Here is an 18,393-nt window from a genome sequence, read left to right on the forward strand (position 1 = left end):
ATCATGGTACAGGTTAATAGGCTTGAACAGATTGATATTAAGAAAGTGGATGTGCTAGAAATTCTGAGAAGCATCAAGATAGATAAGTCCCCAGGACTGGATCAGATATATCCGAGGTTACTATGGGAAGTGAAGAGTGAGAGTTCTGCGCCTCTGGCGATGATCTTTGCATTCTCACTCGTCATGGGAATAGTACTGGATGATTGGGGGGAGATGAATGTTGTTTCTCTGTTCTAGAAAGGGAATAGGGAATTCCCTGGGAATTACAGACCAGTCTGTCTTACATTTGTGATAAGCAAGGTACTGGAAAGGATTCTGAGAGATAGAATTTATGACTATTTGGAAAAACATAGTTTGATTAAAAATAGTCATCATGGCTTTGTCATGGGCAGGGCATCCCTCACAAGCCTTATTGAGTTCTTTGAGGATATGACGAGGCAAGTTGACGAAGGTCAAGCAGTGGATGTGGTGTATATGGATCTCAGTAAGGCATTTGATCAGGTTCCCCATGGTAGGCTCATTCAGAAAGCTAGGAGATATGGGAGACAGGGAAATTTAGTTGGCTGGATACAGAATTGGCTGGCCAAAAATCAAAAAGCGAGTGGCAGTGGATGGAAAGTATTCCACCTCAACGTCAGTGACCAATGGTGTCCCGCAGGGATCTGTTCTTGGAACTCAGCATTTTGTAGTTTTTATAAATGACTAGGATGAAGAGTGGAAGGGTGGGTACGTAAGTTTGCCGATGACACAAATGTCGGTGGTGTTGTAGATGGTGTCGAGGGCTGTTGCAGGCAACAACAAGACATTGACAGGATGCAGCGCTGGGCTGAGAAGGGGTAGATGGAGTTCAACCTGGATAAATGTGAAGTGATTCATTTTGGAAGGTTAAATTTAAATGCTGAAAACAGGGTTAAAGACAGGATTCCTGTCAGTGTGGAGGAACAGTGTATATAGATCCCTCAAAGTTGCTACCCAAGTTGATAGGGTTGTTTAGAAAGTGTACAGTGTTTTGGCTTTCATTAACAGCGGGATTGGGTTTAAGAGCCACGAGGATTTGCTGCAGTTCTATAAAACCCTGAATAGACCACATTTGGAATACTGTGTCCAGTTCTGGTTGCTTCATTATAAGGAAGGATGTAAATGCTTTCCAGAGGGTACATGAGAGATTTATCAGGATGCTGTCTGGATGGGAGAACATGTCTTATGAAGAGGGGATGAGTGAGCTAGGGTTTTCACACTAGAGAGAAAGAAGAGAGGTGAATTGATAGAGGTGTACAAGGTAATGAGAGGCATACGTAGAGTAGATAGCCAGAGACTTTTTCCCAGTGCAGAAATGGCTGTAAGAGGGGACATAATTTTAGAGTGATTGGAGGAAGGTATAGGGGAGATGTCAGAGGTAGGTTCTTCAGGCAGAGAATGGTGGGTGCATAGAATGCACTGCCAGCGGTGGTAGGAGAATCAGAGACATTAGGGACATTCAAGACACTGCTGGACAAACACATGGACAGCAGTAAATTGAGGGGTGTGTAGGTTAGGTTGATCTTAGATTAAAATAAATGTTCGGCACAACATCATGGGCTGAAGGGCCTGTACTGTGCTCTATTGTTCTATGTTGCATGTTCTGTGTACTTCTTAAAAATTACTTGGATGAGGATGTGAAAGGGTGGGTTAGTATGTTTGCCAATGACACGGAGGTTGGTGGAGTTGTGGATACTGTGGAGGGCTGTTGTAGGTTGCAATGGGACATTGACAGGATGCAGAACTGGGCTGAGAAGTGGCAATTGGAGTTCAACCTTGAAAATTGTGAAGTGATTCATTTTGAAAGATCAAATTTGAATATTGCAGGGTTAAAGGCAGGATTCATGCAAGTGTGAAGGACAGAGGGATCTTGGGGTCCACCTCCACAGATGCTTCAAACTTGTCACCCAAGTTGATAGGAGGCATTGTTAAGAAGACATATGATGTGTTGGCTTTCATGAAGAGGGGGATTGAATTTAAGCACCATGAGGTTATGCTGCAGCTCTATAAAGTGCTGGTTATACCACACTTGGAATATTGCATTCAGTTCTGATCACCTCATTACAGGAAGGATGTAGAAGCTTTAGAGAGGGTGCAGAGGAGATTTACCAGGATGCTGCCTGGATTGGAGGGCATGTCTTATGAAGAAAGGTTGAGGATGCTCGGGCTTTTCTCATTGGTGCGAAGAAGTATGAGAGGTGCTTTGATAGAGGTGTACAAATGATGAGAGGCATAGATACAGTAGATAGCCAGAGACCTTTTCCCAGGGAGGAAATGGCTATCACATGGCGGTATAATTTTCAAGTGATTGGAGGAAGGTTTAGTGGAAATATCAATTATTGCGTCAAACGGGGCCCAAATGCAGCTCCTCTTCAGGCAAGCCTACTGTAAGTGTGGCCGAGGCATTTTGCTCCAATGCAGTATTATTCTTTGTAACTAACTGAAAGTGACAAAGTTTAAGTGAAGATTCTTCAACTGCTGTATTTCCACTGTTCCCTCGTCCAGGTTTAATTCTTCAAATGAATTATTATCTGGGTAACTAAAAAGACTGCTTATTGACTGTTCTCAAGTCAAATGACAATGGTTTATTATTTGTGGATTTACTTTTATCCAGATGCTACTGTTAGGTTCCCTTCTTGAGATTCTTACACACTTCATGCAAATGCAATACGCCAACTTCTGTGAACAGACATAATTTATTTCAGCAAGTACAACTTTTTGATGATCACTTAACACTCTTCGCCATGCTTGCGGAGCGTGCCAAGCATGGCTCTCTGAGCAAGGGAACCCTCCTCCCTTTATACAGGGTTTTACATCACAGTCAGTCATCGCGCAAGACATAAACCCCTGCTACTCCTCAATAGTCACATGCCACCCAAAAACAACATAAAGTGCTTAGATTATTTCCAGAAACAATGCACAATTAGGTTGTTCCTTAAACAGTGTGTGATTAAGTTATTCTTTAGACTACAGTATTTACAGTGTATGGTTAGATTGTCACATCTTACCTGCAAGACAGGAAAACACACACCCCGGACATCCAATTGCTTACATGTCAGCAGAACAACTGAACCCTTTAACATCTCATTCCCTCCTTTTATCATTCCATGATAACCAACTACATGGGGCTGGAAAAGGTGCTACAAGCTTATTCATGAGAATCTGACTGCCAGTATTTAAGCAAGTTATTCACACATAACATGCAATGATTACAACAACAAAATTACTAGTCAAGATTAGAGTGGTGCTGGAAAAGCACAGCTGGTCAGGCAGCATTCGAGGAACAGGAAAATTGACGTTTCGGGCAAAAGCCCTTCAGAAGGAATGAGGCCTCGATTCTCTGCTCCTCGGATGCTGCCTGACCTGCTGTGCTTTTCCAGCACCACTCTAATATTGACTCTGATCTCCAGCATCTGCAGTCCTCACTTTTGCCATCAAGAATTACTAGTTCATGCAATAGATAGGACGCCCAGGATCCTCCTATGTGGGGAAAAAAAGTGTTCACCAGTGAAGTCCTTAAATCCACAGTCCTTAGTGATGACTCCACCCTTTCCAAGTTGAATGGAAATGAGCCAATTATCCAAAAACTCCTTCAGTAAACTCCAACCTGAAAACAAAATCCAATCTGTCCTTGCACATCAGTGAATCTGCGCAGTTACTGCTTTTGTTGCTTGAATTCATGTATCGCTGGACATTGGAGTGTGTCCAAGAAAACTTAACAAACAGCAAAATTCACAACTAATATTGGAAGAACTTGTTTGAGAGAGGTCGCAGCACAGAAACAGATAGGTAAATAGTTTAAAGTATAGCATTGCTATAAATCTACAATAGTGATTAGAGTGGGTTCTTTCTTGATTATACGTTTTTATTCGGATCTGTCTCTTGCTTAAATTTTAAAAATAAGCAACAGGTATTAAGTGAGCCTGGAGCGGTGTTTAGTAGAGCAATAAGACGGTGGTATTTTCTGGGTCTGTAGATTGGAAGGAGCAAAATGGCCTTTAGTAGAGTGACATGCTCATCTTGTCGGATGTGGGAGTTTCAAGAGAGTTTACAAGTTACTGAGAAATATATCGACAATTAATGTCGTTGGTTGTGAATCCTGTCAGATCGATTGGCTCGGTTGGAGCAAAAGTTAGAGACAATGAGGATTTTACAAGAGCTAGGGAGTGTGATGGATGGCAGTTATAGGAAGGGGGGAAAGCCGCAGATATAGTCAGATAGATGGTTTAACTCCAAGAATGGTAGACAAGTTAGGTAGGTAATACGGGAGTCTTCTGTGGCTATCCCCACTTCAAACAAGTATACTATTCTGGAAAATGTATGGGGTAATGGACTTTCAAGGGAATGTAGCACAAACAGCCAAGTTTCCAGTATCAAGACAGACTCTAATGTAATGAAGGGTACATCGGGTTCCAAGAGATCAATTGTGTTAGGGGACTCTCTAGTCGGGGGCACAGACAGGCATTTCTGTGGCAGCAGCAAAAAATCAGAATGGTGTGTTGCCTCCCTGGTGCCAGGATCAAGGATGTCTCAGAGAGGGTGCAGAATGTTCCCAAAACTGACAGTGACCAGCAGGAGGTCATTGGTACCAACGACATAGGAAGGGAAAAGGATGAAATTCTAAAGGGAGAATATAGAACGTTAGGCAGGAATTTAAAAAGGAGGTGCTCAAGGGTAATGTAAATATATTCCTTACTTTAAAAACGGAAGGCTGGCTGTGACTCTGGATGGATTCAGCACTCAAAACCCTGTGGTGACTCTGTAACCCAAGCAGGGGGTGGTCACGTGACGTCCCCTTTCGCGCCCCGGAAGGGTGCGGGCGGTCACGTGACGTCCCGTTTCGCGCCCCGGAAGAGGGCGGTCGGTCACGTGATGTTCCGTTTCGCGCCTCGGAGATGGGTCGAGGAGGTCACGTGATGCTCCGTTTCGCGGGCAAAAGAAGGTCACGTGGGGTCGGACATCTAGGAATGCGAGGAGGCGGGGAATGGAGTCAGACCAACACCCAATCAGAAGATAATTCTACCTCAGTGTTTATATGACGTTTTTTATTGTATAAAAGACTGGGGCAGGGACAAAACGAGGTCTTTCTTTTTGAACTGGCACACTTTTGTAGTTTGTCAGGGACAAAGAGGTTTAGACCCAGAGCTCTGAATGCTTTGTTCACTTACTGTGTAAAATAAATTAAGAGTGTGAGACCGAATATCTTCTCCTATTGCTTCATTTAAAAGAACACGCAGGACTTGGCTCACACATAGGAGAAAGTAACTTTAAATTGGTAGATTGAGCCAGAGTCCAACAAATTGGTGACCCCGACGTGATGAAGACGGAGAAGTGACGGAAAGAGAGAAAAATAGAAACAACGGACAACTGGCGTTTGATGACAACAACAAGCGGCGCCGCATAAAAAAGGTGAGCAGACGCCTGTTTATATCGAAGTTCTGCAATTGGAGATACTAAATTGATTGTTGTCATTATACTGCAAGTGTCCTAGTAATAGTAAGTGGACAAAGTATTGATAAGGTACGTACGGGTTTAAAGTCCCGTGAGGTTAGAGTCCCCATAAAAGCAACAAGGTACGTAAATGTGAGGAGGTTTAAAGTCCATTGAGCAGGATCTCATAAAATCAATGCTCACAAATTTTGGTTTATGATTGATGCTTTGTAAGTTTTAGAAATTATATTGGGGAAGGTACGGAGGGTGGTAGAAAAGCCAGCAGCGTTTTGAAAACCAAGACGGTGGTGTTTCAGTGAGAGAGAATTGGTAGTGGAGAGACCAGAAACTACTGATAAAGCTCGCTGAAAGGGTCAGTCGCTTGGGTGTATTTAATCCAAACTGACCAGCCACCGGCTTTGTCTTTGATTGGGTTGGTTGTTTGGTTATATTTATACCTAAACTAACTGACTACGGGACGGGAGGATTAAAATAAAAATACATAAAATGGAAGGGGAGTTTGATAAAGAGTGTGAAGAATATGGAGGATGTTCTTCCGATTTAATGTTGCCCATAAAACAGCAGTGGGGTAAAGCCAGAAGTCAGTTAGTCAGTGGGCTTGCAAAGAATAAACAAAAAACAATGATGGAGAAATATGATAAGATTTGGGAGGAATTACAGAAACAAGGCAAAGTCCCTAAAGGTGAAGAGAAGAAGAAATTGTCACTGTATTTAGGAAAAGCAGAAGAGCAAGCTAAATTAGAAGTAGAAGAGCACATGAAGGGAAAGAAAGGGTCAATATTAGTTAGAAGAAAGTGGACAAAAGAAGGTGGGGGGGAAAGAAGAGAGGAGGATTCATCTGCACAACATGACGTTAGCCTGTATGGCGGTAGAAACATTACAAAAGAAAGTAGGTGGGACCTTTACAACAGATTTGACAAAGGAGATAGAAAAGGTGGGACCATCTGCGCCATTATATCCTAAATTGCCTGTGGTACAATCACCGCCACCATATCCTGTAATGCAAATGCCACTTATGTATGTTCAGGAAGGGGTGTTAGACATGCGAGAAGTAGGAACAAGAGAATACAATGTAGTAAAACAGAGACTGGCGGAGGCTGTAGAAGACAGCATTAGAAAAGTAGAAAAATTAACATTAGAAGTTGATCAGAGGGTTAAGGAGGCGGAGGAAGCAAATAGGGTGACAATGATGCACAGTAGGAACAAAGAACAGCTAAAACAGGGGAGATGTTTTGCAGGGCTGGAGCCAGATGCTCATTCAACACCATATAGTGCTGAGAGTGAAAAGAGGGGAAGATTACATGATTCAGGCCAGTTATTGGATGATGGGTTCTCAGACAGAAGAAGGAGAGATTTGAGGGAAGAACAGGATAGAGAGAAGTTGGATGAGGAGGAGTCTAAAAGTAGAATAGATATTGAGGACGAAGAATCCTTGACAGACGATGATCCAAACACCTACCCAGTCACCTTGAAAGGCTCACTTACAATGCATACCGAACCTGGCCCTTCACTGAAGTCCTCGTCCTCGAAGCCCCTCCCTGAACCAAGTTACAACTTGCGTCAAAGAGACACATTGCGACAACCTATAAAGTATCAGCACCACCAAATGCCATTAATTTACAGAGGCTCTTATCTGGGGAATGTTTATCAGCCTTTCACATATACTGATATGAATTGTATCCTGGATAGAATGCCCCCACCCATAGAGGGAGGTGGGCCCTGGATGACAAAATTTTCTCAATATACACTAGGTCACAAGTTAGCTATGGGCGACTGGAGAGCATTGTTGGGTAAGCAATTGAGTATGTGAGAAATACAGCAGATTGAAGCGTCTGCGGGGACCACCTTATTACCTGACTCAGACCCGTTTGCGCAGCATGCCACCTGTGTGGGGAGGGCAATGAGGGAGAGATTCCCGATTCCACCGGGAGCGATGCACTCACTCACCTTCACAATGGAGGGTGAGGATATGCCTGCTTTTTTGGCTAGGTGTAAGGACACGTGGACAGACACTGCGGGGACACTGCGGATCCCAAATGATGTTATCACCGGACACATCACCAACAGCAGAAGGGCAATGAGCAGACATATACTGGGGACTTCTCGAACCCGAAAACAACAGGCAAAACAACGGCATACAGTCTTTATACGGCCAATGGCGACCCTGGGTTCAGATGCTGCACCCCTATGCTCCGCCTGCAGATCCTCTTCATGTTACTTTATATTATGATAGAGATGCTAACGAAACCTATCAGCATGCATTCTATCAGCACCTAGAAGGGACTCAATGGGACATTTCTTCCAGTTGCATTCTACTTGGAAAGGAAGGTGTGGCGGGTGTTTTGAATTAACTGCAGAACAGTTGGAATGGTATGAGATGGCTGAAGAAGCTATACCTCATGTCACATTGGCCGTGCATGCTAAATATCAGGCCAAGGATCTGGGACCTATGTCCAAACGCTTGATGGTGCTAACAGACTGGGTGTGGACTCAGTTACCTGGTTTACAGTATTCACCATCGGAGGAAGCCTATCGAATTATGTACAGGACAACTGACAAGGTACTGCTGGAACATAGGCAGATTGAACGGTTTCATGGTAGGGAGAAAACTGACCATCTACAGGCTGCGGCGATGCTGGACTCTCTGCCAGATACTTTGTGGTCAGCAAGTTCAACGGACGTCGGTTACTGCAAACACATCACATCCATCACATTTGATTTAATAGACCACACTCCGATTTGGCAGAGACAATATTCACACAAACCAGAAGCTGATGCCGGTATTGCTGACACAATTGAAGGGTTGTGAGCAGCAGGGGTGTTAGAACCCTCCCAGTCAGCTTGGAACACTCCTATCTTACCTGTAGAGAAGCAGAATACAGGCAGATATAGGATGGTGCATGATCTTCGACGGATTAATAGTGTCGTTTCTACTCCAACGGTTCCGGTTCCAAACCCCTACACTGCAATGTCTGTGCTGACCCCTGACCATAAATGGTTCTCATGCATTGATCTGGCCAACACGTTCTTTTGTTTGCCCTTAGCTGATCATTTGAGGGACATTTTTTCATTTACCTATAAAGGCCAACAATTACATTATACAAGGGTCCCTCAAGGGTTTATTTTGTCACCTGGGATATTTAATCAGGTACTGAAACAGCAGCTGAAGGATCTGACGCTCCCAAAGGGATCGATCCAGTATTGATCCAGTATGTGGATGACATTCTTTTGGCAGCACCCGACCATGTTTCTTGTTTGGAAGCCACAAAGTCGTTGCTGTTTCACCTGTATAGTGTCGGTTTCAAAGTTTCACGGGTTAAATTGCAATGCTGCAGACAAACGGTGTCATTTTTGGGTAGAATTATTTCTGCTAAGGGAACAGGTGTGTCTCCGTCTCATAGATCCTCCATTCTGCATCATACCAAACCAGTCACTTTAAAAGACATGCTGTCCTTTCTTGGGTTGGCAGGATATAGTAGACAATTCGTTGCATCATATGGGGAGCTCACTTTCCCTCTCAGGGCCATGGTAAACGAACAAGGCATGAGAAATTTGTCAGCCCATTTGCAGTGGACTACGAAGGCAGACGAAAGTTTCATTTCTCTTAAACAGGCTTTAACACGGGCTGCTGATTTAGCGGTCCCAGGTTACAAAGAGCCATTTTTCCTCAATATTTCTGAAAAATTACACACAATAAATGGTGTCCTTTTTCAGAAAAAAGGGGGAGGCCGGCAGGTGCTGATGTACGTAAGTGTTACTCTTGACCCAGTAGAGGACAGACACCCGCCATGTACAAGACATGCAGCAGGGGTAGCAAAAATTCTCCAAAAGGTAGCACATATAGTCATGGGCCATTCATTAACAGTACTGACGACACATAGTATAGTGGCCTATGTGAACTCATCAGCTTTTACAATGACGTCATTGCGGCAAACTAGGTTAGAGAAAATCTTGAATGCACCACATATAATTTTTACACATGAGGGAATTAACATGGCTGATAATATGGGAGAGGGAGAGCCACACATCTGTGAGGAAAGGGTACAGAGAGATACCAAAGTTAGGGCAGATTTACAGGCAATTCCACTAGTAGACCCAGAAGAAGTGCTGTTCACAGATGGTTGCTGTTATAGACATCCAACTGAAGGACTTAAAGCAGCCTATGCAGTGGTGCGACAGACAAGTGAGGGATTTGAGGAAGTGTTGACAGGAAAAGTGACAGGTAAAGAATCAGCCCAGTTGGCTGAACTACAGGCAATGATAGCTGTGTTAGAATGGTCAGAGGGAAAAAGAGTAAATATCTACACCGACTCTGCATATGTGGCAGGGGCTATACAGGTAGAACTTAGTCAATGGATCAGAACAGGATTCTTAGCAGCAGCAAAAACCCCCATTAAACATGAAAAAGATATGAAAAGATTAGCGGAGGCCCTAATGAAACCTGCAGAAGTGGCGGTGGTCAAGTGTAGAGGACATGATAAAGCAGATACAGTAGTAGCGAAGGGCAATCAGGAAGCAGACTCAGCAGCAAAGAAAGCAGCAGGGTATACACCACAGTATATAATGATGCAAACAGAGAGAACAGTGTATGACCTGCTGCCCGCCTGCGATGCAAATGTGTTAATAAAAGAGCAGCAGAAAGCCTCTCCTCATTAACTGACAGTATGGAGAGAGAGAGGGGCCACAGAGTCAGAAGGGATTTGGAGGTCACCAGATGGTAGACCAGTACTACCCCCAGGTTTGATCGTTTCTATGCTTCAGGAGGCACATGGGCTCACACATTGTGGAAAAACACAGATGCAGAGGTATCTGACACATTGGTGGCATCCGTTCTTGCCAGCGATGATTGAAAATTATATCAGGGAATGTAGAACGTGTACAGAATATAACGTGAAACCAACAGTGAAACCACACGAGGGAAAATTCCCTCTTCCAAGAATGCCAGGTCAAGAAATAGTGATTGACTACACTGATATGATAGAGAGAGTAAACGGATACCGGTATCTTCTGGTAGCAGTGGATGCATACACTGGTTGGCCAGAAGCAATACCTGCGAAAAAGGAAGATGCAAAGACAGTGATCAAATTCTTGATAAACCAATACATTCCAACTCATGGGTTTCCAAAGAGAGTCAGGTCAGATAATGGCACACACTTTAAGAATAAAGACCTGCAAGAAGTTGAAGCAGCTTTAGGACTGAAACATGCGTTTGGAACCGTGTACCATCCTCAGTCACAGGGAAAATTGGAAAGAACGAATCAGTCCATAAAAGGAAAAATAGGAAAAGTGTGTGCACAAACAAAGTTAAGCTGGGTGGATGCCCTACCTTTAGCCTTAATGTCCATTAGAAGCTCAGTAAACTCTATTACAGGGTTCACCCCGTATGAGCTAACAACAGGGCAGCAGTTCCCGGGACCAGGAGCTGGAATACAGATGTTAGAGGGAGGAGGAGCCTCTCTAAGGTACAAACCTTACTATGACCAACTAACAGCTTTGGTGTCAGCTTTCTCCAAACAGGTTGGACCGGAAAAGGGGGAACTACAGAGCCAGGCGCCATCTACTACAGACTGGGTCCTGCTGAAGGTGATCAAACGGAAGTGGTCGGAGCCGAGGTGGACAGGACCTTATAAGGTGGTGGAGAGGACATCTCATGCGGTTAGACTACAGGGGAAAGGAGAAAGCTGGTACCATTGGAGCCAGTGTGCAGCCACAGAACCACCAACGAGAACTTTAGAACAAATAAGAACAGAAAAAGAGTAGAAGGGTCTTAAATGTTTAATGTTTGTACGAAGAAGGTTCTGGAAAAAGGGGGAGAGGTTCTCAAGAGTTCTAAGCAAAGTCGTGTAAAGGATATAATGTTTATCTCTGTAAGCAGCCCACATTACCTTAGGCTGTGGAGGTTGGGAATCTTTGCTATTGTTTTATCTATAATTGTTATGCTACTGCTAAGAGGAGTATTAACCACGAGGGACAAACACACAGGCGAGGGAGGAAGTTTCAGGAATAAAAGAGCAGGAGGACAAGAGGCGGATAAATGTTTAAGGGAGACGAGGAGCCGGGTACACATCAGACACGATAGAAATCATGGTACAACACATCAGTTTGATTTATGCGAAGTAATTGATTGTGGCAAAGATATAGGGAGCTGGAGGGAGTATGATGTATACCTGTGTTTCTATGCCATTTACGATGACCCATGCCCGTCGTGGGATAATGTAGTAACATGGACTGGGGTACGATGGACCCCCAGGAGGTCGTCACCTTCGGATGATAGATGGAACATTCGAGACCATGTGAGCCTGACAAAGGGGCAACTTGATCATTCTTCAGAGTTAAAAAATCCACTTTTGTTAACCCTGACAAAATTTGAGATTAATCCGAGTCCAAAAGATGTACAGATGTACTGTGAGAGTGATGACAGAAGCTTTTATTTCAATCTGGAGTGGATAACATGGGATTATTAAAGGTAACCTTAGTGGACCCTCCTATGAGCCAGCCACAAACTGAGAGCACAAGTATGGAGGTAGAACCAAGTTCAGGAGTTGTGGTAATAGACCACAACAATCTTACGAGCAGGGAGATTATTAAATTAGCTACCGGGTATGGGGACAAGAACTTATGGCTGGACTGGATGACAGCGACCACAACCTCAATGAATATGAGTAATTGCGTCGCGTGTTCTTCGGCAAGGCCAACCCTATTTACTACCCCAGCCCCATTGTTCCCTAATATAGACCCAACAGGATTTCACTGTATGATGGCCCTCACTATGCAAGCGGACCCTCCAAATTGTACCACATTAAGTGCTATTTTCCCACCTGTAAAGAATTCTATGTTGCCTCCAGTGTTTACACCAAGAGCCAACAATTACACTTGTTTTGCTCGAAAGTCAAATCTTGTCTTGGGAGACATGCCCACTGACTGGTGTCAGGACACAATTAATGTAACTGGCTGGCAGAACGCTAGCAGAATGGTTTGGGCCAGAGCTGATCTTTTTTGGTACTGTGGAGATAGAACACTACATATTAGTCTACCCCCAGATTGGTCTGGAACCTGTGCAATGGTTAGGTTAGGGGTACCCTTATTCCTTTTGGGAGAACGACAACAGGGAATAAATCAGTACACACGAATTCGTAGAGATTTGTTTGATGTCACATCTGGCTCAACCACTTACATAGATGCAATAGGTGTTCCCCGTGGTGTACCTGATGAATATAAATTGGCAGACCAGATAGCAGCAGGGTTTGAGAACCTCCCAATTATCAGTGTTTTATTCCCAGTTACGCCGAATAAAAACGTTGACCGAATTAATTATGTACATTACAATGTACTTAGGCTAGCCAATAGAACTAGAGACGCGGTGGCGGGACTTTCTGAACAATTGGCAGCAACCTCATTGATGACAGTTCAAAATAGAATGGCCTTAGATATGTTGTTAGCAGAAAAAGGGGGGAGTGTGCTCTATGTTTGGAGATCAATGTTGTACGTTCATTCCCAACAATACGGCACCTGATGGTTCGGTCACCAGAGCCTTGGAAGGACTAAGAAGTTTGTCTGAAGAAATGCATGAACATTCGGGTATTTACAATCCTCTAGGAGGACTGTTCGATTCATGGGTTGGGAAATGGAAAGGATTGATTGCTTCTGTGTTTATGTCCCTCGGAGGTATGATTATCGTGTTAGTGTTGTGCGGATGTTGTTGTATTCCCTATATTAGATCTTTGTTAAACAGGGTAATTATTACCGCACTTGAAGGGAAGGCTCCCCCGTCTTACCAGATGTCACAGATGGAGGCGGAAACCATGGCCTTGGCAAGAGGGGAAGACTATGCATCAGAGAGCGAATATGATGTATAGAACTGGTTGGTTGGTCTCATTTTCATGAGACCAAAAGGGGGACTTGTAAATATATTCCTTACTTTAAAAACAGAAGGCTGGCTGTGACTCTGGATGGATTCAGCACTCAAAACCCTGTGGTGACTCTATAACACAAGCAGGGGGCGGTCACGTGACGTCCCGTTTCGCGCCCCGGAAGGGTGCGGGCGGTCACGTGACATCCCGTTTCGCGCCCCGGAAGAGGGCGGTCGGTCACGTGATGTTCCGTTTCACGCCTCGGAGATGGGTCGAGGAGGTCACGTGATGCTCCGTTTCGCGGGCAAAAGAAGGTCACGTGGGGTCGGACATCTAGGAATGCGAGGAGGTGGGGAATGGAGTCAGAGCAACACCCAATCAGAAGATAATTCTACCTCAGTGTTTATATGACGTTTTTTATGGTATAAAAGACTGGAGCAGGGACAAAACGAGGTCTTTCTTTTTGAACTGGCACACTTTTGTAGTTTGTCAGGGACAAAGAGGTTTAGACCCAGAGCTCTGAATGCTTTGTTCACTTACTGTGTAAAATAAATTAAGAGTGTGAGACCGAATATCTTCTCCTATTGCTTCAGTTAAAAGAACACGCAGGACTTGGCTCACACATAGGAGAAAGTAACTTTAAATTGGTAGATTGAGCCAGAGTTCAACAGTAATAATATCTGCATTACTCCTGGAGCTACAAGCTAGTGAGGGTAGGAATAGGAGGATAGAGCAGATGAATGCATGGCTGAGGAGCTGGTGTATGGGAGAAGGATTCACATTTTTGGATCATTGGAATATCTTCTAGGGTAGAAGTGACCAATACAAGAAGGACGGATTGCACTTGAATTGGAAGGGGACTAATATACTGGCAGGGAGATTTGCTAGAGCTGCTCAGGAGGATTTAAACTATTAAGGAGGGGGGTGGGACCCTGGGAGATAGTGAGGAAAGAGATCAATCTGAGACTGGTACAGTTAAGAAAAGAAGCAAGTCAGTCAGGGCAAGCAGGAACAAAGCAGAGAACAAGGTAGGACTGATAAATTAAACTGCATTTATTTCAATACAAGAGGCCTAATAGGGAAGGCAGATGAACTCAAGGCAAGTTTAGGAACATGGGACTGGGATATCATAGCAGTTACAGAGACATGGCTCAGGGATGGACAGGCCTGGCACCTTAATATTCCAGGATACAAATGCTACAGGAAGGATAGAAAGGGAAGCAAGAGAGAAGGGGGAGTGGCATTTTTTATAAGGGATAGCATTACAGCTGTGCTGAGGGAGGATATTCCCGGAAATACATCCAGGGACGTTATTTGCATAGAACTGAGAAGTAAGAAAGGGATGATAACCTAATTGGGATTGTATTGTCGACGGGAAACACATTTGTAAGGAGATCTCAGTTATCTGTAAGAATAATAGGGTGGTTATGGTGGAGGATTTTAAATTTCCATACATAGACTGGGACTGCCATAGAGTTTAGATGGAGAGGAATTTGAAGAGTGTACAAGAACATTTTCTGATTCAGTATATGGATGTACCTACTAGAGAAGGTGCAAAACTTTACTTACTCTTGGGAAATAAGGCAGGGCAGGTGACTGAGGTGTCAGTGGGGGAGCACTTTGGGGCCAGTGACCATAATTCTATTTGTTGTAAAATAGTGATGGAAAAGGATAGACCAGATCTAAAAGTTTAAGTTCTAAATTGGAGAAAGGCCAATTTTGATGGTGTTAGGGAAGAAATTACAAAAGCTGAAAAAGCTGGGGCAAATGTTCGCAGGTAAAGGGACGGCTGGAAAATGGGAAGCCTTCAGAAATGAGTTAACGAGAATCCAGAGAAACTATATTCCTGTTAGGGTGAAAGGATAGGCTGGTAGGTGTAGGGAATGCTGGATGAAGAGAGGAATTAAGCGTTTGGTGAAGAAAAAGAAGGAAATATAGGTCAGGTATAGACAGGATAGATCGAGTGAATCCTTAGAAGAGTATAAAGGCAGTAGGAGTATACTTAAGAGCGAAATCAGGAGGGCAAAAAGGGGACTTGAGATAGCTTTGGCAAGAATAGAATCCAAAGGGTTTTTACAAATACATTAAGGACAAAAGGGTAATTAGGGAGAGAATAGGGCCCCTCAAAGAGCAGCAAGGTGGTTTGTGTGGAGCTGCAGGAGATGGGGGAGATACTAAATGTGTATTTTACATCAGTGTTTACTGTGGAGAAGGACATGGAAGATATAGAATGTGGGGAAATAGTTGGTGACATCGTGAAAATTATGCACATTACAGAGGAGGAAGTGCTGGATGTCTTGAAACGCATAAAGATGGATATACCCCCAGGACCTGATCAGGTATACCCGAGAACTCTGTGGGAAGCTAGGGAAGTGATTGCTGGGGCCCTTGCTGAGATATTTGTATCATCAATAGTCACAGGTGAGGTGCCAAAAGACTGGAGGTTGGCTAACGTGGTGCGACTGGTTAAGAAGGGTGGTGAGGACAAGCCAGGGAACTATAGACCAGTGAGCCTGACAACAGTGGTGGGTGAGATGTTACAGGGAATCCTGAGGGACAGGATGTACATGCATTTGGAAAGGAAAGAACTGATTAGGGACAGTCGGCAAGGGCTTTGTGTATGTGAAATCATGTCTAATGAATGTGATTCAGTTTTTTGAAAATGCAACAAAGAGGAGTGGTAAGGGCAGAGCGGTGGATGTGATCCGTGTGGACTTCAGTAAGGCATTCAACAAGGTTCCCCATGTGAAATTGGTTAGCAAGGTTAGATCTCATGGAATACAGGAAGAACTAGTCATATGAATTCAGAACTGGCTCGAAGGTAGAAAACAGAGGGTGGTGGTGGAGGGTTGCTTTTCAGACTGGAGGCCTGTGATCAGTGGAGTGCCACAAGGATCAGTGCTGGGTCCACTACTTTTTGCCATTTATTAAATAATTTGGATTGAACATAGGAGATATAGTTGGTAAGTTTGCAGATGATACCAAAATTGGAGGTGTAGTGGACAGTGAAGAAGGTTACCTCAGATTAAAATGGGATCTTGATCAGATGGGCCAATAGGCTGAGGAGTGGCAGATGGAGTTTATTTTCGATAAATGAGAGGTGCTGCATTTTGGGAAAGCAAATCTTTGCAGGACTTAAGCACTTAATGATAAGGTCTTAGGGAGCGCAGGTTCATAGCTCCTTGAAAGTATATTCGCAGATAAATAGGATAGTGAAGAAGGCGTTTGATATGCCTTCCTTTATTGGTCAGAGCATTGATTATAGGATTTGGGAGGTCATGTTGTGGCTGTACAGGACATTGGTTAGGCCACTTTTGGAATATTGTGTGAGATTCTGGTCTCCTTCCTATTGGAAGGATGTGTGAAACTCGAAAGGATTCAGAAAATTTTACAAGGATGTTGCCAGGGTTGGAGGATTTGAGCTATAGGGAGAGGCTGAACAGGCTGAGGGGTGACTTTCTACAGTTTTATAAAATCATGAGGAGCATGGAGAGGATAAACAGATAAAGTCGTTTCCCTAGGGTGGGAGAGTCCAGAACTAGAGGGCATAGGTTTTGGGTGAGAGGGGAAGATATAAAAGAGACCTGAGGGGCAACCTTTTCACACAGAGGATGGTACGTGTATGGAATGAGCTGCCAGAGGAAGTGGTGTAGGCTGGTACAATTGCAACATTTAAATGGTATCTGAATGGGTATATGAATAGGAAAGATTTAGAGGGATATGGGCCAGGTGCTAGCAAATGGGATTCGATTAGGTTGGGATATCTGGTCGGCCTGGACGAGTTGGACTGAAGGGTCTGTTTTTGTGCTGTGCAGCTCTATGACTCTCTGACTATCACTCCATGGAGAAGTCTCAATTCTTGGATTAATGCATTAAATACTTAACCAAACTGATGAGACTTCCATCCTTGTGGAGATGCTGCAGATGGAGGATACTAGCACATCTGAGTGTGAAGTGCTGCAGCTGCAGTAGCAGGGTAGTGAACGTAGTATGTGGAATGACTGAGGTCAGTTCTGTTGTGTACATTGGATAGGGAGTCCAGGCCCCTAGAGACGCAGGGATCAGTGCTGTTCCTACAAGGTTGTAGAGGTCTCTTGCAATGAAGTGTGGTCCCAAGGCAGGATGCATATTTGTGGGGTTAGGTGCAGCCATCAGTTTGCTTTTGGCCATCTTTGTGTTCGCCTTTGCAAATTCCAAGAAGGGATTTGAAGATTTTCAGGATCATATCGAATACCATTTAAATGCATTCTTTGCTACTCCTGCTCCCATTCTGCTGACAAATGTAACAAAGCCTGGTTGTTTTGATGTTAGCTTGATCAGTGAACCTTCATGTCCCTTAAATCGTCAAAAGAGAAGGTAAAGCTCACATGATTTAGTATCCATACGAAGGCCACTGACAAAAAGAGTACAGACCTCTTTTTCACTGTTGTTAGCTTCATCACTTTTCATGCTCAGGAATGGGGAGCTGATTGAATCCGTTGTCTTCCTGTACTCCAGCCAGGTGGTGCTCATGCTGGGAGTGCAGAAGGGGTCACTGAGCACTGAGCAAGATTCCCAGGAATGTGACTTGGTGTTGAGTGCGCAATGGGTAACATTTCTAGGGGGCTGGGTAAGTGGAGTGGGACTGGAATCAGGTTGTGGAGCGGGGGGTGGTGGCCCAAAGGTGTGCTTTACCTGCAAATGGAGAAACTTTAGAGACAATGTTAGCTGCTGAAAGTATCTTTGCATTTCCTCTCTCATTCTCTCCTGGCCAAGGTGTGTATCAGCATGAACACAGTCAATAGGCATTGGTAACAAAGTGGAGTCAAGAGTGTGGTGCTGGAAAAGCACAGCAGGTCAGGCAGCATCTGAGGAGCAGGAAAATCGACGTTTCGGGCATAAGCCCTTCATCAGGAATGAGGGTGATGGGTCGGGGCTGAGAGATAAATAGGAGGGGGTGGGGTTTGGGGGAAAAGTAGCTCAGAAAGCAAAAGGTGGATGAAGATTGAAGATGAGAGAGAAGGTGATAGGTCGGGGGGGGGGAGTGATGGACAAGTCTGGAGGGGGTTGCCGAGTTGGAGGCTTGGGAGTGGTA

General features: G+C 44.2%; 1 pseudogene; it reads right to left on the bottom strand.

Annotated features, from left to right (window-relative positions):
• Positions 1-17,199: 17,199 nt before the first annotated feature.
• On the bottom strand, positions 17,200-17,768 carry LOC148145154 (RNA-binding protein with multiple splicing 2 pseudogene; annotated as a pseudogene).
• Between the last annotated feature and the right edge of the window lie 625 nt (positions 17,769-18,393).

The sequence above is a fragment of the Chiloscyllium plagiosum genome, unplaced genomic scaffold, assembly GCF_037043375.1.
Source record: "Chiloscyllium plagiosum isolate Xiang-an unplaced genomic scaffold, Cpla_swu_hap1 HiC_scaffold_26, whole genome shotgun sequence".
Lineage (NCBI taxonomy): Eukaryota > Metazoa > Chordata > Chondrichthyes > Orectolobiformes > Hemiscylliidae > Chiloscyllium > Chiloscyllium plagiosum.